This window comes from Mobula birostris, chromosome 27, assembly GCF_030028105.1.
Source record: "Mobula birostris isolate sMobBir1 chromosome 27, sMobBir1.hap1, whole genome shotgun sequence".
Classification (NCBI taxonomy): Eukaryota; Metazoa; Chordata; class Chondrichthyes; order Myliobatiformes; family Myliobatidae; genus Mobula; species Mobula birostris.
This window is the reverse complement of record NC_092396.1, coordinates 10,731,662-10,753,900: the sequence shown is the minus strand read 5'-3', so window position 1 is coordinate 10,753,900 and position 22,239 is coordinate 10,731,662. Positions and strand designations below refer to the sequence as shown.

Sequence of the window (22,239 nt, the reverse complement as noted above, 5' to 3'; positions counted from 1 at the left end):
GTGTATGGGATTGAATGGGATCTGGGATCAGCCATGATGGAATGGCGGAGCAGACTCGATGGGCTGAATGGCCTAATTCTGCTCCTATGTCTTCTGGTCTTAATATTATTCTCAGAGGAAGAATCAAGGCCAATATGGGTAGAATGTGGTTCTGCGTGAATAGGCGCTGGGGAAATTCATGACAATATTGTTAGGCCAAAGGAACTATAGTTATGAGGAAATATTTATCAGGTTGAGTTATTATCTTAGGATCAAAAAAGATTAAGGATAAATTTAATCTGCAAATAACATTGTAAGAAGCTACACAGGGTGAGACTATCTCCTCATAAAATGTCGAGCTCCGCATTTTATAAAGGTCTAAGGCTGCATGAAGTGTTGGTTAGAACTAATTTTTTTGTCGATTCAGTGGAAATAGTGATTCTGAGCAGCACACACAAAATGCTGGAGGAACCGCTGATTCTGTTGAGTTCATGTACTGTGTCTGGTGTGACCTCCTGTATATCAGTGAGACCGTTTCGCTGAGCGTCTATGCTCTGTCTGTCAAGCGGGATCTCCCAGTGGCCATTCGCATTCCGATATGTCCATCCATGGCCTCCTCTACTGTTGTGATGAGGCCGCACTCAGGTTTGAGGAACAACACCTTGTATTTCGTCTGGGTAGCCTCCAACCTGATGGCATGAACATCGATTTCCTAAACTTCCGGTAATGCCTCCCACCCCCCCATTCCTCCCACCTCCTTCTCCACTTCCCATCCCCTTTTCCCTCTCTCACCTTATCTCCTTGCCTGCCCATCACTTCCCTCTGGTGCTCCTCCCCGTTTTCTTTCTTCCATGGCCTGCTGTCTTCTCCTATCAGATTCCCCTTCTCCAGCCTGGCATCTCTATCACCAATCAACTTCCCAGCTCTTTACTTCATCCCTCCCCCTCCAGGTTTCACTCATCACTTTGTGTTTTTCTCTCTCCCCTCCCCCCCACTTTTTAAATCTACTCATCTTTTTCTCTCCAGTCCTGCCGAAGGGTCTCGGCCCAAAACGTCAACTGTACCTTTTTCCACAGGTGCTGCCTGGCCTGCTGAGTTCCTCCAGCATTTTGTGTGGGTTGCTCGAATTCCCAAAGTCTGCAGATTTTCCTGTGGCTTTGTGGCAATGTTTCTGAATCAGTTTGAAACAGCAGTTTCAGTGTTTCTCATTTCTGACTTTCTTGTTCTCCATTGCCTTGTGATCAAAACCAAGTTAACGTGTCCCGTGGTATGGTGGGTTATAAAAACTGAGATATGAAAGAGCGAGACACACACACACACACACACACAGACTGTGGACCCAGACGGAGGGAGAGCAAGTGGCACAAACCAGGGAGTAGACAAAGTGACCACAGCAGCCCAGCTTGAACACTTTTTAGTTTGGCTTTTTAGTACTTATTAGCACAGGAACTTCGCTGACGTGGAGGCAGAGACCATATGGCCCAGGTGATCTGTGAACACGTGGAAACACTGCTGCTTTCTCCTGAAAATGCAAACTGAGTGCTCGGTACATTGGCAACCTTTTACAGACCAATTCGCAATGTTTTACACACCAGTTTAAATGCTCAGGCACCTGTGCGTGCCTTTCTCTGTAATTCTTCTCCAAGGTGGAGAGGTTTGTGCGTTCCTGAGATCCCAAAAGTGATGCCGTCTGGCACTCAGCTCCTGGTAGGGTCACCCACGGCGGCAAGGTCAAGGGAGATGTTCCAGACAAACAGCCATCCAACCAAGTTCTCACACATATGTGGATCCCCGTTCAGCCTCTACAGCCACCTAAGGATCTAATAGACAACTCTTCAAGAAAATATCATACTCGACTCAAGTGATCGACTTCAACTAATTCTTCTGAATCTAATTTCTCTCACTTTCATATTGGAATCAATTCAAAGGGCGAGCTTGGCAATTATAGTGTGTTCCCATCTAGCCTGCAACTGGGAATAAAAGTTTCAATGTACTATGGCTTTTTTCCAGTACCATCAGCTGCTGCTGGATTGTAATCGACTCAGTGAATAAGGTTCTATATCCTCATGGGTTTTAGAGAAGAAGGAAATGCGTGTGCAAACTGGGGAATAGCGAAACATACACATGTAGCTAATTGAAGGAACCAGCACTTGCAACATCACTCTACGGGCAATTTGTGGAAGTGAACGGTCCATGTGACATTGTCGGAATAAAAATAGCTAGCACAATGTATGACTAGTATACAAATGAATTAGCGGCAAGTGTGTAAAATATTCAAGTTTGCATAATTATGCGTCATCTTTATGCTTCCTCTCTGGAGATTTTCCCCTCCTGCTGTTGCCTCAAATTTAAGTGAGATAACCATAGGTGCAAATTTATAGTCATTGAGTCACACAGCATGGAAAAAGCCCTTTGGCACGTTATCAAAATGTCTATCTGCACCTCCTTCTGAGTGCTGTAGCTTGTGTTTTTTTCCCTTTCCCTGCCCATTGGGTGTGTGTTAGTCTTTTTATAATGGGTCCTTTCAGATTTCTCACTTTGTAGCTTCCTGTAAGGAGACTAATCTCAAGGTTGTATAATTTATACACACTTTGAACTTTGGTCCATATCCCTCTAATCAGGGGCCCCAACCTTTTTTATGCCATGGACCAATCCCATTAAACATGAGGTCTGTGGACCCCGGGCTGGGAACCCCTGTTCTAAATCTTTCCCATCCACTTGTCCAAATGTCCTTTAAACATTATTGTACCACCTCTACACTTCCTCTGGCATCTCATTCTGTGCCCCTCCACCCACTATGTGAAAATGCTGTATCTCAGATCTCTTTTAAATCCTCCTCCTCTCACCTTAACTCCATGCTCTCTAATTATTGGCCCCTTCCCCACTGTGAGCCCCTCAGGACGACACCTACAAGGTCACCCCTCAGCCTCCTATGCTCAAGGGAATTTGTCCCAGCCTATCCAGCGTCTCCTTATATCTCAGTCCTCAAGTTCCAGTAACACCCTCATGAATCTTTTCTGCACCCTTTCCAGTTTAATGATATCCACCCTGTCACAATGTGCACTGGCAGTATTGGAACCCAAGTTCGGAGGAAAGACAGACTCCGACGTAGAGACGGTGACCAGAGTTTCTTCGTAATAATTCCAGAAGAACATCGGTGGCTTGGCTGAGCGACACCACGAGCAGTAACATTCTCAAAACTGGGACCTGCAATCAGTGCTAATCAGGCGTCTGCTTGCATCTTACCCTGGGGTGCTCTCATCAGTTACCTGATGAGGGTACTGTAGCCTTTGGCCAGGACCAGATGTCGTCAAGTGGTGCCCAACCTTCATAGAGTGTTTTGACCCTTAATGACTGCACTCTCTAGTTGGTGGGCAGCAGGGGTGACCAAGTCACTACCCACTTGCTCCTGACTTCCAGCTCAACTCCTCTCACCTGCTCCATGTCCAGCAAGAGGCTCTTTCGGCTCCCTCCCCCACCCTGCGAGCTGCTCGGTTCTTGTTCTTCTCATCAAGGCCCAGTGCAGACAGCAACCTCCATGCCAACCTTGCTGGGAACCCTCTACAGCCGATCTCCACGGGGAATAGCCACGTCAGCCATCCTTCGTCCCTGCACTCCTGCACTAAGGACTGGTACTTCAGGGCCTTCCTCTCATGAGCCTTCTTGCATCCTTCCTCCCAAGGTACCGTCAGCTCCAGCAGGATGATTTTCTTGTCTTTGGTGGACCACAGTCGACATCCGGTCAAAGTGTGGTTTGCACCATGACCGGGATCCGCAGCTTCCTCCCCACATCAACCTCATCTCCCATTTGCAGCATAACACGGAATCCCCGAGCCTGTCAAAATAAAATTAACAAGCGTAAACGTAAAGCAGCAGGAGACTGCATTACAAAGAGCAAGTTGCTGGAGAAAAACACAGGGAACTCTAAACGATTAACAACTCTCAGTAAATAACAATTAACAAATTCGGTCAAGTGCACTAAAAACTATTCGGCCCAACACTCTCCGGCACCCAACACGGAACCAAAGAGCTCATTCCAACCCCAAGGCCTCTCTATTCCACAACGCTCTCCAGGATCCTACCAGGTACTGTGCAACTCTTGACTTAGTTTAATTTTCAATCCCACTTGTCTGAGTTATATTTCATTTACCACACAATGGCTCATTTACCACGCAATGGCCCATTTCCCTATTTCATCCAGATCCTGATATAATCTTCGATGTCCGTCCTCACTTTCCACTGCACCACAATTTTCAGCGTCATCTGCAAACTTACTGTTTAACAACGTTGTCATCCAAAAGAGATTGAGATTGAGATTTATTTACCACCCGTACACTGGGACACATTGAAATGCATCGAATGTTTGCGCTAACGAGGAGTGTCACCACGCATTGCAGCCCCGACAGAGCATGCCCACAGTGTTCCGTAGAACACAGCCAGCAACAACAGCAAAACCCACCACTGTCTGTGAGGAGTTTGCATGTTCTGCCCGTGACAGCGTGGGTTTCCTCCGGGCACTCTGGTTTCCTCTCACAGTCCACAGACACACTGGTTGGTGAGCGAATTAGTCATTGCAAATTGTCCCATGATCAGACTAGGGTTAAACTGGGGGTCGCTCGGCAGCTGGAAGGGCCTGTTCCTTGATGTATCTCAATAAATAAATAAAAACAAGCCCCTTTCCCACCCGCTCTCACACACAGATACCCCCACTGGATGATCCCCAAGAAGATCCTCTCTGACTACTGCCATGATGTTCCTAGTCAAAGACTCAACTCCCTCACCCTCTCTTACCTCCAATTCTACCATGTCAGTAGCACCTATGCCCCAGGGGATTGAGCTGTCATTCCGCCCCTCCCTCAACCAGGTTCCTGTTATGCCTGTCACATCACAGTGCTCTGTCCTAATCCATGTCCTGAAATCATCTGATCTATCTGTCAGGCTTCTGGACTTAAACTAAATGTGGTTTTCACCGTCACACCTCCCTTGTTTTGTCTTCTTCCTGCCTGTCCTGTTTCCTGAACCTGTTTGCTTTCACATTCATACTTGTTTCAACTTGCCTATCGGTCACATCACTGACTTCTGCCCCACTCCTTTGCCAGACTAGTTTAACCATCCCAAGCAGTACCAGTAAATCTTCCTCCCATGATACTGGCCTCCCACTCGTTCAGGTGCAAATCATCCCTCTAGTACAGGCAAATTGCTGAACTGGTAACTAGGTTTATTGTTGTCACACGAACCGAGGTACAGGGAAAACTTGTCTTGCACGCTGCTCACGCAGGTACTTTATTACAACAGTACATTGAGGTCATAAAAGTTAAAACATTAACAGAGTGCAAAGTGTGTTAACAAACAAGATAAAAATCTGCAGATGCTGGAAATCCGAGCAACACACACACGGTGTAGGAGGAACTCAGCACACCTGGCAACATCTAGGGAAAAGAGTACAATCAACGCTTGGGGCCAAGACCCTTTGGCAGGACTGGAGAAAAAATGCTGAGGAGTAGATTTAAAAGGTGTGGGGGGGGCGGGGGGGAGAGCTGCGAGAGGAGTGCAAGGTGATAGATGAAACCTGAAGGGGAGGGAAGTTGATTGGTGAAAAGAGATACAGGGCTGGGGAAGTGGGAGTCTGATGGGAGGCCACGGAAGAAAGAAAAGGGGGGAGGAGCACCAGAAGGAGGAGATGAGACGAGGGAGGGAAAGGGAATGGGGAATCGTGAAGTTGGGGGGTGGGGAGGAGGGCATTACCGGAAGTTTGAGAAACCAACGTTGAGGCTATCCAGATGGAATATAAGGTGTTGTTCCTCCAGCCTTAGTGTGGCCTCATCATGACAGTGGAGTAGGCCACGGATAGACATACCAGAATGGGAATGAGAAGTGGAATAAAAATGGGCGGCCATTAGGAGATCCCAGTTTTTCTCGCGGACGGAGAGTAGGTGCTCAGCGAAGCAGTCTCCCGATCTATGTCAGGTATCACTGATGTACAAGAGGCCACACCGGGAGTACCAGACACAGATTATGAACCCAACAGACTAACAGGTGAAGTGTCGCCTCACCTGGAAGGACTGTTTGGGGCCCTGAATGGTAGCGGGGAGGAGGTGTAGGAGCAGGTGTAGCACTTGTTCCACTTGCAAGTATCAGTGCCAGGAGGGAGATCAGTGGGGAGGGATGAATGGACAAGGGAGTTGTGTCGGGAGCAATCCCTGTGGAAGGCAGAAAGTGGGGGAGGGGAAGATGTGCTTGGTGGTGGGATCCCGTTGGTGATGGCGGAAGTTGCGGAGAATTATGCACTGGATGTGGAGGCTGGTGGGATAGCAGGTGAGGACAAGGGAATCCTATCCCTAGTAGGGTGTCAGGAGGATGGGGTGAGAGCAGATGGGATCCCAGCACCAAGCACTTCGTCTACCTACCTCCCTACATTTGTTCTGCAGGACTGCCCTTCTTCCCTGATGACAGGTACCACAGTGCACAACTACCTCTGGCTGCTCAGCCTCGGCCTGAGGATATCCTGCAACCTCATATCCAGGAGGCAACATGCCAACCTGGAGTCTTGTTAGCAACCAGAAAGTCTCATGTCCGTCCGATAACTATTGAGTCTCCTGTCATTACATCTTACCTTGTCTCTACCCTCCCTGCTGTGCATCAGAGCCAGTCGTTAAACAACAGACTTGGTTGCTGCTGCTTCTCATAGTCATTAGTCTAAATCTCATGAGGGAAATGAACAGTTTTAGGCCCAGTATCTCAGAAAGGATGTGCTGGCACTGGAGACTGTGAAGATGAGGTTCACAAGAGTGATCCAGGGAGTGAAAAGGTTAATGTATGATGAGCATTTGATGGCTCTGCATCTTTACTCACTGGAATTTGGCAGAATGAGGGGAGGTATCATTCGAATCTATTGAATAGTGAAAGGCCTAGGCAAGGTGGACATGGTGAGGATGTTTCCAATAGTGGGAGAGTCTAGGACCAGAGGGCAGAGGCTCAGAATACAAAGGTGTCCCTTTAGAACAGAGATGAGCAGGAATTTCTTTAGCCAGAATATGTTGAATCTGTGGAATTTATTGCCACAGATGGCTATGGAGGTCAAATCACTGGATATGTTTAAAGCAGAGGTTAATAGGTTCATGATTATCAAAGACATTAAAGGTTATGGGAAGTAGGAGAATGAATTGAAAGGAAAAATACACTCAGTGGCCACTTTATTAGGTACAGCTGTACACCTGCTCGTTAATGCAAACATCTAATCAGCCAATCACGTGGCAGCAACTCAATGTGTAAAAGCATGCAAACATGGTTAAGAGGTTCAGATGTTGTTCCGTCCGAATATCAAAATGGGGAAGAAATGTGGTCTAAGTGACTTTGACCGTGGAATGATTGTTGGCGCCAGACGGGGTGGTTTGAATACCTCAGAAGCTGCTGATCTCCTGGGATTTTCACGCACAACAGACTGGAATTTACAGAGAACGATGCAAAAAACAAAGAACACACACAGACCCAAAAACATCTAATGAGAGGCAGTTCTGTGGGCAAAAGTGCCCTGTTAATGAGTGAGGTCAGAGGAGAATGGCCAGACTGGTTCAAGCTGACAGGAAGGTGGCAATAACTCAAATAACCACGCTTTACAACAGTGGTGTGCAGAAGAGCATTTCTAAAAGCACACTTATTGAACCTTGAAGTAGATGGGTTACAACAGCAGAAACTGACAAACATACAGTCAGTGGCCACTTTATTAGGTACCGGAGCTACTGAATGTAAATCAACCAATCAGCAGAGCTGGCTCAATGGGCTGAATGGACTAATTCTGCTCCTATGGTCCACTGTCTTATGGAAAGCACCCCCTGCCTACTCACTCTGCCTTTTGCCTGCTCTCTGCACCCACACCTCACTGAAGCTCCATCTATGATGCTCATTGTATCGTGGATGTGACTGAATGAGCACAACTGTTGCATGACAGTGATATTTCCAGCTAAATTCGGCTGTCTACTCCCCACCCTGATTAAAGGTAAAGAGACGTGGCTATCTCAAGTTACTTGGGATTATTGTCATACTCAGGAGCATGGTGAGTAAGAGAGATAAAGGAGATTAATTATACATCAGTTAAACAAGACAGTGGAGAAAAGAACTGCAGACATAATATTGGTGCAAAAAGAAACAAGCCCATTGAAGGACAAGTCCTTGGTGGGGCAAGATGTGGTCTGTAGTGTTCCGTTGCTGGGGTAGGGTTAGTGTTCTGTAGGTCAGTCCAAAAACCTGATTGTAGGAACAAAGCTGTAACTGCACCTGGGGTTGTAGGACTTTTGGCTTCTGTACCTCCTGCCCAGTGGTAGCACCAAGAAGAGGGCATGGAATGGGTGAGAAGAGACTTGACCCCTGAAATTCCACAAGCCTCTACTGATATCTCCCTTCTTCCAGTGTCAAACTGGGGATCAACTGTAAAAGAGCAGTTGTGGGGCTGTGGAAGGTGACTGGCCTCATTGGGTTTTCACATGGAGGGCCGGGGAAAAGAAAGTGAAGAATATGTGGCCATGTATTTTTCAGAGGCTTGACAGGACAGTTTTGGTATTTCTGATGCTTGGGTAGGCGTTGCTGCAGTTGTCACCTCCATCCTCTCACAAATTCCAAGTGTTCCTCGCCTACAATTGACCACAAAATGTGCAGCCACCTTGCTTTCTTATAACACCTTGTGATTAGCGTGCTTGCAACCAGAGTTGGTCTTGCAGTTTTTGCAGAGGCAATTAGCTAGCAAGTGAAAAATAAAACTCTGCAGACATTGAAAATCCAAAAGTGCTGTAAACTTTGAACAGGACAGGCAACATCTGTGGAAAGAGAAACAGGACTGCATTTCTCTTCATCTGAATGTTTTCACCTGAAATATTAACTCTGCCTCGAACTGGTAATGCTGCCCAGCTACAGGGTGTTTTATTTTAATTTGGGGTTTTATTGAGAATCAGTGGGTGAATGGTGTGTAGTCTGTCTGACTTAAGGCAATGTTAATAATATCATTGCAGAAGACCATAACCATCGTGCAGAGAAAGAGGAAATAAAATCACACATCATGCTAACAATAGCATTCCAAACCAGTCTGAGTCCTTAGATCCACTCCCCAAAGGAGCCAGAGCAGTAGGCCCAAGCCTCAATCCCAGTTCATCATATTAGCCAGACAAAACACCCCGAAACCTGCGGAGACAACACCCACCGGAGAGAGGAATGAACATCACAGGGGAGCGAGCGAAATCAGCCTGATCCTTGCCTCCAGTCCCATCTGGCTGGCGTTTAAATTGTATAAGCACCAGGTAGTGCCTCACTCAAGGACCTGGGCCCCAGCACAGCAGAACGTGTGGGCCACACAGCACAAGGCCGGTCTCGATCTCACCAAATCGGCTTGGTGCTTGGAGCGATCCAACCCGTCTTGAGCATGTTGTGTTCCAGCTTTGCAACACACCAGCATGGCTCACCCTTCGAATCAGCTTTGCCTCCCCTTGCATCTTCATTGTTTGCAGTGATAGCTGACCACAATTCACTTCAGGAAAGGTGTAAGCAGTAATGTTTTTAGTCATATCTCTTGCCTTCTGAACTACCAGTGAGCTGTCACACAATTTCAGTAACGCTATCTTAAACTGGGAGATGAACTAGTAGACATGAAGTGCACATACGTGGTATCAGCGTGTTCAGGAATCTCACTGCCTGGGGGATGAAGCAGTTAGTCAGCCTCACAGTTCTTGTTCTCATACTGTGGTACCTTCTGCCCGATGGTAGGAAGTGAAGGAGATGTAGGATGGATGGGAGGTATCCTTGACAATGCTGAGGGCTGTGCGAATGCAGCACTTTTGGTGAATGTCCTGGATGTATGCTATAGATTCATAGATACCGCATGGAAGCACACCCTTCAACTCACCATTCACGCTAACCACCGAGCATCCATTTTTACACTAATCCCGCCCTAACTCATTTTATTCTTTTGACTTTCCCTTCAACTCTCTTCCCTTACATAGATTTTACCAATGAATCTACTAGCCTGCACACTTTTTTGAAATACGTAATCCGCAAGATCCCTGGCAAACTCCACACAGACAGCAACTAAGGTCAGGTCCAAGGCCAGCGACATGATTCCATCCTTAATGCTCACTTATTCAAACTGCGAATCAATTAATCATATGGCCTATGTTGTATGAATTGTCTCTTCTGTGAGAACAATTCAACCTTTTAGAAAAAGCAGTTTATGTACTTAGAGTTGACTAGCAAATGATTCATAAAAAGACAGCAGTCTACTGGAAGAAAATGTTAACCAGTGATTTAATTGGAATTGCTTTGATGTTTTAATTCCCACACCCCAGATCATAGGCTGAAAATTTCCAACAGTGGTGCATGAGGGTCACAATTAATTAAATCAGTCATGAGCTACATATTCCCCATTAATACTTCACTTGTCAAACCTATAAGTTTGTGTTGACACTCAAGAAGAGCTCTCAGGCCACTTAAGGCTCAGTAATAGCAAAACCAAAGTTCAAAGTAACTTTATTGTCATGTATGACACCATATCAAACCCCAAGATTCATTTTCTTGCAGGCATACAATAAATCTTCTTCAGTTAGAGAGTCATGAGAGTGTGGAACAAGCTGCCAGCACAAGTGTTGCGTGTGATTTCAACGTTCAATGAAAGTCTGGATAGGTACATGGATAGTAGGGATATAGAGGGCTCTGGTCCTGATGCAGGTCGATGGGAGTAGGCAGTTTAAATAGTTTCAGCATAGACTGGATGGGCCAAAGGGCCAATTTCTGTGCTGTACCTTTCTATGACTCTAAATCCATGTTAGAGTAATAACCATAATAGAATCAATGAAAGATCACACCTATTCTGGCATTCAACTAGTGTGCAAAAGACAACAATTATACAAATACAAAAAGAAATAATAATAATAATAATAAATAAATAAGCAATAAAAATCAAGAACATGAGATGAAGTGTCCTTGAAAACGCTTTAACTGAAAATAAAAGCTACTCCTAAGTGTTTCAATTCAGAGACGGGATTTACCTCCAGCATCTTCCTTCAATTAGGGAGTCATTTAATTTAAGGAGACAGGAAGGAATTGTTTATTATTCTTTTTAATGACTGCATTCCTGAATTTCCTTTACCCCTGTGGCCAGAGTCACTGCAGATGGGAGGACAGACACCAGCCCTGAATATTGGCCACTGGGAGCATTTTTAGCAGTCTGATGGGACATATCATCCAATGATTTCCCCCCGCCCCCACATCTCACAGTCTCCAGATGGGATGGTGGGGGAGCAGCGTGGCCTCAGTCGTAGCGTGGACCAGGCCTTAAGCCACATTGACCCTGCTCTGCAGCCGCCAGGAGAGTGGCGTCAAAGCCAGTGTGCTCCTCCAGGGGGACGGTGAGGCAGAGCATTCAGGGTGGAGTCAGAGCAGCCCCCCGGTGTTCACTCAGCAGAAGACAAGCTCTATTTGTGGTTGACTGCAGATTCTGGCAGCAAACAAAGGACTCAGGGCCTGAAGCCTGTTTTACAGCCAGGAGGAGCGGTATAGGGCCGCATCCGGGCTGGAGTCGGGCTGCCCCCACGGTGTTCGCTTGGCTGAAGACAAACTCTTTTGTGCTCGACTGAAGTTTGCAATGGAGCAAAGGGTCTGGACGATATACGTGTATGTTTTGTGTGGTTGTAGTTTTACAAATATTCTATATGGGCTTGTATGTGCGATGACTGGACCTCAAGCAGCGGTTTCAGCTGAGGGAGCACGACGAGGATGTTGTAGGTGGTGTGGCATGGTGAGGATGTTGGGGGTGGGTGGTGTGGCACGGTGAGGATATTGGGGGTGGATGGTGTGGCACGGTGAGGATGTTGGGGGTGGTGTGGCATGGTGAGGATGTTGTGGGTGGTGTGGCACGGTGAGGATGTTGGAGGTGGGTGGTGTGGCACGGCGAGGATGTTGGGGGTGGTGTGGCACGGCGAGGATCTTGGGGGTGGGTGGTGTGGCACGGTGAGGATGTTGGGGGTGGTGTGGCACGGTGAGGATGTTGGAGGTGGGTGGTGTGGCACGGCGAGGATGTTGGGGGTGGTGTGGCACGGTGAGGATGTTGGAGGTGGGTGGTGTGGCACGGTGAGGATGTTGGGGGCGGTGTGGCACGGTGAGGATGTTGGGGGTGGTGTGGCACAGTGAGGATGTTCTGGGCGGTGTGGCACGGTGAGGATGTTGGGGGTGGTGTGGCACAGTGAGGATGTTGGGGGTGGGTGGTGTGGCACGGTGAGGATGTTGGGGGTGGTGTGGCACGGTGAGGATGTTGGGGGTGGGTGGTGTGGCACGGCGAGGATGTTGGGGGTGGGTGGTGTGGCACGGTAAGGATGTTGGGGCAGTGTGGCACGACGAGGATGTTGGGTGTGGTGTGGCACGGTGAGGATGTTGGGGGTGGTGTGGCACGGTGAGGATGTTGGGGGTGGTGTGGCACGACGAGGATGTTGGGGGTGGGTGGTGTGGCACGGTGATGATGTTGTGGGTGGTGTGGCACGGCGAGGATGTCGGGGGTGATGTGGCATGGTGAGGATGTTGGGGGTGGTGTGGCACAGTGAGGATGTTGGGGGTGGGTGGTGTGGCACGGTGAGGATGTTGGGGGTGGTGTGGCACGGTGACGATGTTGGGGGTGGGTGGTGTGGCATGGCGAGGTTGTTGGGGGCAGTGTGGCACGGTGAGGATGTTGGGGGTGGTGTGGCACGACGAGGATGTTGGGGGTGGTGTGGCACGGTGAGGATGTTGGGGGTGGTGTGGCACGGCGATGATGTTGTGGGTGGTGTGGCACGGCGAGGATGTCGGGGTTGATGTGGCACGGTGAGGATGTTGGGGGTGGTGTGGCACGGTGAGGATGTTGGGGGTGGGTGGTGTGGCACGGTGAGGATGTTGGGGGTGGTGTGGCACAGTGAGGATGTTGGGGGTGGTGTGGCACGGTGAGGGTGTTGGGGGTGGGTGGTGTGGCATGGCGAGGTTGTTGGGGGCAGTGTGGCACGGTGAGGATGTTGGGGGTGGTGTGGCACGTTGAGGATGTTAGGGGTGGTGTGGCACGACGAGGATGTTGGGGGTGGTGTGGCACGGTGAGGATGTTGGGGGTGGGTGGTGTGGCACGGTGAGGATGTTTTGTGTGGTGTGGCACGGTGAGGATGTTGGGGGTGGGTGGTGTGGCACGGTGAGGATGTTGGGGGTGGTGTGGCATGGTGAGGATGTTGGGGGTGGGTGGTGTGGCACGGTGAGGATGTTGTGGGTGGTGTGGCATAGTGAGGATGTTGGGGGTGGGTGGTGTGGCACGGTGAGGATGTTGGGGGTGGTGTGGCACGGTGAGGATGTTAGGGGTGGTGTGGCACGACGAGGATGTTGGGGGTGGTGTGGCACGGTGAGGATGTTGGGGGTGGGTGGTGTGGCACGGTGAGGATGTTTTGTGTGGTGTGGCACGGTGAGGATGTTGGGGGTGGTGTGGCACGGTGAGGATGTTGGGGTGTGGTGTGGCATGGTGAGGATGTTGGGGGTGGGTGGTGTGGCACGGTGAGGATGTTGTGGGTGGTGTGGCATAGTGAGGATGTTGGGGGTGGGTGGTGTGGCACAGTGAGGATGTTGTGTGTGGTGTGGCACGGTGAGGATGTTGGGGGTGGTGTGGCACGGTGAGGATGTTGGGGGTGGGTGGTGTGGCACGGTGAGGATGTTGGAGGTGGGTGGTGTGGCACGGTGAGGATGTTGGGGGTGGTGTGGCACAGTGAGGATGTTGTGGGCGGTGTGGCACGGTGAGGATGTTGGGGGTGGGTGGTGTGGCACGGTGAGGATGTTGGGGGTGGTGTGGCACGGTGAGGATGTTGGGGGTGGTGTGGCACGGCGAGGATGTTGGGGTTGGGTGGTGTGGCACAGTGAGGATGTTGGGGGTGGTGTGGCATGGTGAGGATGTTGGGGGTGGGTGGTGTGGCACGGTGAGGATGTTGGGGGTGGTGTGGCACGGCGAGGATGTTGGGGGTGGTGTGGCACGGCGAGGATGTTGGGGTGTGGTGTGGCATGGTGAGGATGTTGGGGGTGGGTGGTGTGGCACGGTGAGGATGTTGTGGGTGGTGTGGCATAGTGAGGATGTTGGGGGTGGGTGGTGTGGCACAGTGAGGATGTTGGGGGTGGGTGGTGTGGCACAGTGAGGATGTTGTGTGTGGTGTGGCACGGTGAGGATGTTGGGGGTGGTGTGGCATAGTGAGGATGTTGGGGGTGGGTGGTGTGGCACAGTGAGGATGTTGTGTGTGGTGTGGCACGGTGAGGATGTTGGGGTGTGGTGTGGCATGGTGAGGATGTTGGGGGTGGGTGGTGTGGCACAGTGAGGATGTTGTGGGTGGTGTGGCATAGTGAGGAGGTTGGGGGTGGGTGGTGTGGCACAGTGAGGATGTTGTGTGTGGTGTGGCACGGTGAGGATGTTGTGTGTGGTGTGGCACGACGAGGATGTTGGGGGTGGTGTGGCACGGTGAGGATGTTGGGGGTGGTGTGGCACGGTGATGATGTTGTGGGTGGTGTGGCACGGCGAGGATGTCGGGGTTGACGTGGCACGGTGAGGATGTTGGGGGTGGTGTGGCACGGTGAGGATGTTGGGGGTGGGTGGTGTGGCACGGTGAGGATGTTGGGGGTGGTGTGGCACAGTGAGGATGTTGGGGGTGGTGTGGCACGGTGAGGATGTTGGGGGTGGGTGGTGTGGCATGGCGAGGTCGTTGGGGGCAGTGTGGCACGGTGAGGATGTTGGGGATGGTGTGGCACGGTGAGGATGTTAGGGGTGGTGTGGCACGACGAGGATGTTGGGGGTGGTGTGGCACGGTGAGGATGTTGGGGGTGGGTGGTGTGGCATGGTGAGGATATTTTGTGTGGTGTGGCACGGTGAGGATGTTGGGGGTGGTGTGGCACAGTGAGGATGTTGGGGTGTGGTGTGGCATGGTGAGGATGTTGGGGGTGGGTGGTGTGGCACGGTGAGGATGTTGTGGGTGGTGTGGCATAGTGAGGATATTGGGGGTGGGCGGTGTGGCACAGTGAGGATGTTGTGTGTGGTGTGGCACGGTGAGGATGTTGTGTGTGGTGTGGCACGGTGAGGATGTTAGGGGTGGTGTGGCACGGTGAGGATGTTGGGGGTGGTGTGGCACAGTGAGGATGTTGGGGTGTGGTGTGGCATGGTGAGGATGTTGGGGGTGGGTGGTGTGGCACAGTGAGGATGTTGTGGGTGGTGTGGCATAGTGAGGATGTTGGGGGTGGGTGGTGTGGCACAGTGAGGATGTTGTGTGTGGTGTGGCACGGTGAAGATGTTGGGTGTGATGTGGCACGGTGAGGATGTTGGGGGTGGGTGGTGTGGCACGGTGAGGATGTTGGAGGTGGGTGGTGTGGCACGGTGAGGATGTTGGGGATGGTGTGGCACAGTGAGGATGTTGTGGGCGGTGTGGCACGGTGAGGATGTTGGGGGTGGGTGGTGTGGCACGGTGAGGATGTTGGGGGTGGTGTGGCACGGCGAGGATGTTGGGGTTGGGTGGTGTGGCACGGTGAGGATGTTGTGGGCGGTGTGGCACGGTGAGGATGTTGGGGGTGGGTGGTGTGGCACGGTGAGGATGTTGGGGGTGGTGTGGCATAGTGAGGATGTTGGGGGTGGGTGGTGTGGCACAGTGAGGATGTTGTGTGTGGTGTGGCACGGTGAGGATGTTGGGGTGTGGTGTGGCATGGTGAGGATGTTGGGGGTGGGTGGTGTGGCACAGTGAGGATGTTGTGGGTGGTGTGGCATAGTGAGGAGGTTGGGGGTGGGTGGTGTGGCACAGTGAGGATGTTGTGTGTGGTGTGGCACGGTGAGGATGTTGTGTGTGGTGTGGCACGACGAGGATGTTGGGGGTGGTGTGGCACGGTGAGGATGTTGGGGGTGGTGTGGCACGGTGATGATGTTGTGGGTGGTGTGGCACGGCGAGGATGTCGGGGTTGACGTGGCACGGTGAGGATGTTGGGGGTGGTGTGGCACGGTGAGGATGTTGGGGGTGGGTGGTGTGGCACGGTGAGGATGTTGGGGGTGGTGTGGCACAGTGAGGATGTTGGGGGTGGTGTGGCACGGTGAGGATGTTGGGGGTGGGTGGTGTGGCATGGCGAGGTTGTTGGGGGCAGTGTGGCACGGTGAGGATGTTGGGGATGGTGTGGCACGGTGAGGATGTTAGGGGTGGTGTGGCACGACGAGGATGTTGGGGGTGGTGTGGCACGGTGAGGATGTTGGGGGTGGGTGGTGTGGCATGGTGAGGATATTTTGTGTGGTGTGGCACGGTGAGGATGTTGGGGGTGGTGTGGCACGGTGAGGATGTTGGGGTGTGGTGTGGCATGGTGAGGATGTTGGGGGTGGGTGGTGTGGCACGGTGAGGATGTTGTGGGTGGTGTGGCATAGTGAGGATGTTGGGGGTGGGTGGTGTGGCACAGTGAGGATGTTGTGTGTGGTGTGGCACGGTGAGGATGTTGTGTGTGGTGTGGCACGGTGAGGATGTTAGGGGTGGTGTGGCACGGTGAGGATGTTGGGGGTGGGTGGTGTGGCACGGTGAGGATGTTTTGTGTGGTGTGGCACGGTGAGGATGTTGGGGGTGGTGTGGCACAGTGAGGATGTTGGGGGTGGTGTGGCACGGTGAGGATGTTGGGGGTGGGTGGTGTGGCACGGTGAGGATGTTGGGGGTGGGTGGTGTGGCACGGTGAGGATGTTGGGGGTGGTGTGGCACGGTGAGGATGTTAGGGGTGGTGTGGCACGGTGAGGATGTTGGGGGTGGGTGGTGTGGCACGGTGAGGATGTTAGGGGTGGTGTGGCACGGTGAGGATGTTGGGGGTGGTGTGGCACGGTGAGGATGTTGGGGGTGGGTGGTGTGGCACGGTGAGGATGTTGGGGGTGGTGTGGCACGGTGAGGATGTTGGGGGTGGGTGGTGTGGCACAGTGAGGATGTTGTGGGTGGTGTGGCACAGTGAGGATGTTGGGGGTGGGTGGTGTGGCACGGTGAGGATGTTGTGGGTGGTGTGGCACGGTGAGGATGTTGGGGGTGGGTGGTGTGGCACGGTGAGGATGTTGGGGGTGGGTGGTGTGGCACGGTGAGGATGTTGGGGGTGGTGTGGCACGGTGAGGATGTTAGGGGTGGTGTGGCACGGTGAGGATGTTGGGGGTGGGTGGTGTGGCACGGTGAGGATGTTAGGGGTGGTGTGGCACGGTGAGGATGTTGGGGGTGGTGTGGCACGGTGAGGATGTTGGGGGTGGGTGGTGTGGCACAGTGAGGATGTTGTGGGCGGTGTGGCACGGTGAGGATGTTGGGGGTGGGTGGTGTGGCACGGTGAGGATGTTTTGTGTGGTGTGGCACGGTGAGGATGTTGGGGGTGGTGTGGCACGGTGAGGATGTTGGGGTGTGGTGTGGCACGGTGAGGATGTTGGGGGTGGGTGGTGTGGCACGGTGAGGATGTTGGGGGTGGTGTGGCATAGTGAGGATGTTGGGGGTGGGTGGTGTGGCACAGTGAGGATGTTGTGTGTGGTGTGGCACGGTGAAGATGTTGGGTGTGGTGTGGCACGGTGAGGATGTTGGGTGTGGTGTGGCACGGTGAGGATGTTGGGGGTGGGTGGTGTGGCACGGTGAGGATGTCGGGGGTGGTGTGGCACGGCGAGGATGTTGGGGGTGGTGTGGCACGGCGAGGATGTTGGGGTGTGGTGTGGCATGGTGAGGATGTTGGGGGTGGGTGGTGTGGCACGGTGAGGATGTTGGGGGTGGGTGGTGTGGCACAGTGAGGATGTTGTGTGTGGTGTGGCACGGTGAGGATGTTGGGGGTGGTGTGGCACGGTGAGGATGTTGTGGGTGGTGTGGCACAGTGAGGATGTTGGGGGTGGGTGGTGTGGCACAGTGAGGATGTTGGGGGTGGTGTGGCATAGTGAGGATGTTGGGGGTGGGTGGTGTGGCACAGTGAGGATGTTGTGTGTGGTGTGGCACGGTGAGGATGTTGGGGGTGGTGTGGCACGGTGAGGATGTTGGGGGTGGTGTGGCACGGTGAGGATGTTGGGGGTGGGTGGTGTGGCACGGTGAGGATGTTGGAGGTGGGTGGTGTGGCACGGTGAGGATGTTGGGGGTGGTGTGGCACAGTGAGGATGTTGTGGGCGGTGTGGCACGGTGAGGATGTTGGGGGTGGGTGGTGTGGCACGGTGAGGATGTTGGGGGTGGTGTGGCACGGTGAGGATGTTGGGGGTGGTGTGGCACGGCGAGGATGTTGGGGTTGGGTGGTGTGGCACAGTGAGGATGTTGGGGGTGGTGTGGCACGGTGAGGATGTTGGGGGTGGGTGGTGTGGCACGGTGAGGATGTTGGGGGTGGTGTGGCACGGCGAGGATGTTGGGGGTGGTGTGGCACGGCGAGGATGTTGGGGGTGGGTGGTGTGGCACGGTGAGGATGTTGGGGGCGGTGTGGCACGACGAGGATGTTGTGGGTGGTGTGGCACGGTGAGGATGTTGGGGGTGGTGTGGCACGGTGAGGATGTTGGGGGCGGTGTGGCACGGTGAGAATGTTGGGGGCAGTGTGGCACGGTGAGGATGTTGGGGGTGGTGTGGCACGGCGGGGATGTTGGGGGGTGTGTGGCACGGCGAGGATGTTGGGGGTGGGTGATGTAGCACGGTGAGGATGTTGGGGGTGGTGTGGCACGGCGAGGATGTTGGGGGCAGTGTGGCACGACGAGGATGTTGGGGGCGGTGTGGCACGGTGAAGATGTTGGGTGTGATGTGGCACGGTGAGGATGTTGGGGGTGGTGTGGCACGGTGAGGATGTTGGAGGTGAGTGGTGTGGCATGGTGAGGATGTTGGGGGTGGTGTGGCATGGCGAGGATGTTGGGGGCGGTGTGGCACAGTGAGGATGTTGGGGGTGGTGTGGCACGGTGAGGATGTTGGGGGTGGTGTGGCATGGCGAGGATGTTGGGGGCGGTGTGGCACAGTGAGGATGTTGTGGGCGGTGTGGCACGGTGAGGATGTTGGGGGTGGGTGGTGTGGCACGGTGAGGATGTTGGGGGTGGTGTGGCACGGTGAGGATGTTGGGGGTGGTGTGGCACGGCGAGGATGTTGGGGTTGGGTGGTGTGGCACAGTGAGGATGTTGGGGGTGGTGTGGCATGGTGAGGATGTTGGGGGTGGGTGGTGTGGCACGGTGAGGATGTTGGGGGTGGTGTGGCACGGCGGGAATGTTGGGGGGTGTGTGGCACGGCGAGGATGTTGGGGGTGGGTGATGTGGCACGGTGAGGATGTTGGGGGTGGTGTGGCACGGCGAGGATGTTGGGGGCAGTGTGGCACGACGAGGATGTTGGGGGCGGTGTGGCACGGTGAAGATGTTGGGTGTGATGTGGCACGTTGAGGATGTTGAGGGTGGTGTGGCACGGTGAGGATGTTGGAGGTGGGTGGTGTGGCATGGTGAGGATGTTGGGGGTGGTGTGGCACGGCGAGGATGTTGGGGGCGGTGTGGCACAGTGAGGATGTTGGGGGTGGTGTGGCACGGTGAAGATGTTGGGGGTGGGTGGTGTGGCACGGTGAGGATGTTGTGGGTGTGTGGCACGGTGAGGATGTTGGGGGTGGGTGGTGTGGCACGGTGAGGATGTTGGGGGTGGTGTGGCACAGTGAGGATGTTGTGGGCGGTGTGGCACGGTGAGGATGTTGGGGGTGGGTGGTGTGGCACGGTGAGGATGTTGGGGGTGGTGTGGCACGGTGAGGATGTTGGGGGTGGTGTGGCACGGCGAGGATGTTGGGGTTGGGTGGTGTGGCACGGTGAGGATGTTGGGTGTGGTGTGGCACGGTGAGGATGTTGGGGGTGGTGTGGCACAGTGAGGATGTTGGGGGTGGTGTGGCATGGTGAGGATGTTGGGGGTGGGTGGTGTGGCACGGTGAGGATGTTGGGGGTGGTGTGGCACGGCGAGGATGTTGGGGGTGGTGTGGCACGGCGAGGATGTTGGGGTGTGGTGTGGCATGGTGAGGATGTTGGGGGTGGGTGGTGTGGCACGGTGAGGATGTTGTGGGTGGTGTGGCATAGTGAGGATGTTGGGGGTGGGTGGTGTGGCACAGTGAGGATGTTGTGTGTGGTGTGGCACGTTGAGGATGTTGGGGGTGGTGTGGCATAGTGAGGATGTTGGGGGTGGGTGGTGTGGCATAGTGAGGATGTTGGGGGTGGTGTGGCACGGTGAGGATGTTGTGTGTGGTGTGGCACGGTGAGGATGTTGGGGGTGGTGTGGTACGGTGAGGATGTTGGGGGGTAGTGTGGCATGGTGAGGATGTTGGGGGTGGGTGGTGTGGCACGGTGAGGATGTTGGGGGTGGTGTGGCACGGCGAGGATGTTGGGGGTGGTGTGGTACGGCGAGGATGTTGGGGGTGGGTGGTGTGGCACGGTGAGGATGTTGGGGGCGGTGTGGCACGACGAGGATGTTGTGGGTGGTGTGGCACGGTGACGATGTTGGGGGTGGTGTGGCACGGTGAGGATGTTGTGGGTGTGTGGCACGGTGAGGATGTTGGGGGTGGTGTGGCACGGTGAGAATGTTGGGGGCAGTGTGGCACGGTGAGGATGTTGGGGGCAGTGTGGCACGGTGAGGATGTTGGGGGTGGTGTGGCACGGTGGGGATGTTGGGGGGTGTGTGGCACGGCGAGGATGTTGGGGGTGGGTGATGTGGCACGGTGAGGATGTTGGGGGTGGTGTGGCACGGTGAGGATGTTGGGGGCAGTGTGGCACGACGAGGATGTTGGGGGCGGTGTGGCACGGTGAAGATGTTGGGTGTGATGTGGCACGGTGAGGATGTTGGGGGTGGTGTGGCACGGTGAGGATGTTGGAGGTGGGTGGTGTGGCATGGTGAGGATGTTGGGGGTGGTGTGGCACGGCGAGGATGTTGGGGGCGGTGTGGCACGGTGAGGATGTTGGGGGCGGTGTGGCACGGTGAAGATGTTGGGTGTGATGTGGCACGGTGAGGATGTTGGGGGTGGTGTGGCACGGTGAGGATGTTGGAGGTGGGTGGTGTGGCATGGTGAGGATGTTGGGGGTGGTGTGGCACGGCGAGGATGTTGGGGGCGGTGTGGCACGGTGAGGATGTTGGGTGTGATGCGGCACGGTGAGGATGTTGGGGGTGGTGTGGCACGGCGAGGATGTTCGGGGCAGTGTGGCACGGTGAGGATGTTGGGGGTGGTGTGGCACGGTGAGGATGTTGGAGGTGGGTGGTGTGGCACGGTGAGGATGTTGGGGGTGGTGTGGCATGGCAAGGATGTTGTGGGTGGTGTGGCACGGCGAGGATGTTCTGGGTGGGTGGTGTTCAGGGCATCCAGGCTGGAGGAGACGTGATCTACTGTGGTCAATTGTAGATTGATGGTACGAGTTTTTAAATCTTAGATTGTGTAATTTGTGCTTGCAATCTTGTGCGTGCTTTCTGTGACAGGTGGTACTGCATTTTGCATTTTGACTCTGGAGTCACTATTTCGTTTGGCTGTATTCATGAGTATTCATGTATGGGTGAATGACAATTCAACTTGAATTGAATTGAATTGAATCAGTACTTGCTGGCCAGACAGACTGAGCTGGCCGAAGGATCAGTTTCTGTACTTCACGATTCTATCCCGCTGTACTAAATGTAGATGTGAAGTGACCAGAATCAGAAGTTGCATTCAAAGTTCAAAGTATATTTATTGTCAGAGTACATATCTGTTACCATAGACAACCCTGAGAATCCTTTTCTTGCAGGCAGTCACAGTAAATACAAGAAACACAATAGAATCAATGAAAGACCGCTCCCAACAAGATGGACAAGCAACCAATGTGCAAGCGACAACAAAGTGTGCAAACAGTAAAGAGAGAAAGGAAAAATAACAAACAAACAAATAAATAATTAATTAAATAAGCAATTATTTCATTTTCACTCCTGGCCATTTCTGGCATCTCCAAGCCTGAATGCTTGAAACTGCAGTGAGTTAAACAGTACTGAATTATCTTACTGCTTATGTCTCACCAACTATCAGGGACAAAAGGTCACTGATATTTGAACACAAACACACGTAGCTGATGCTATTTAACAATTGTTGACTCTAAGCACAGCCTAGTGCCTAATGGCCACGCAGATGCACGTGACTGACGCTAGTTAGAACCTGTTCGGCAACAGTCTCCTGTCTCGTTTAAGCAGCATAGAGTTTCAAATGGCGAAGGGAACCCCAGGAGTTTCCTCAATTAGTTTTTCTTCTTTAAGGTTTGTCCTAAATAACTGATGGCCCAATTAACTG

The 22,239-nt window shown here is 53.1% G+C and overlaps 1 long non-coding RNA gene across 4 annotated transcripts in view; it reads right to left on the bottom strand.

Moving 5' to 3' along the window:
* Positions 1 to 22,239, bottom strand: part of LOC140188745 (uncharacterized) — an 86,195-nt gene that overhangs the window by 4,562 nt on the left and 59,394 nt on the right. For all 4 annotated transcript variants that reach the window (XR_011883372.1, XR_011883374.1, XR_011883373.1 and 1 more), the window contains exon 2: positions 3,415 to 3,814. This is a non-coding gene — a long non-coding RNA (uncharacterized lncRNA). The remainder of the gene's footprint in view (positions 1 to 3,414; positions 3,815 to 22,239) is intronic.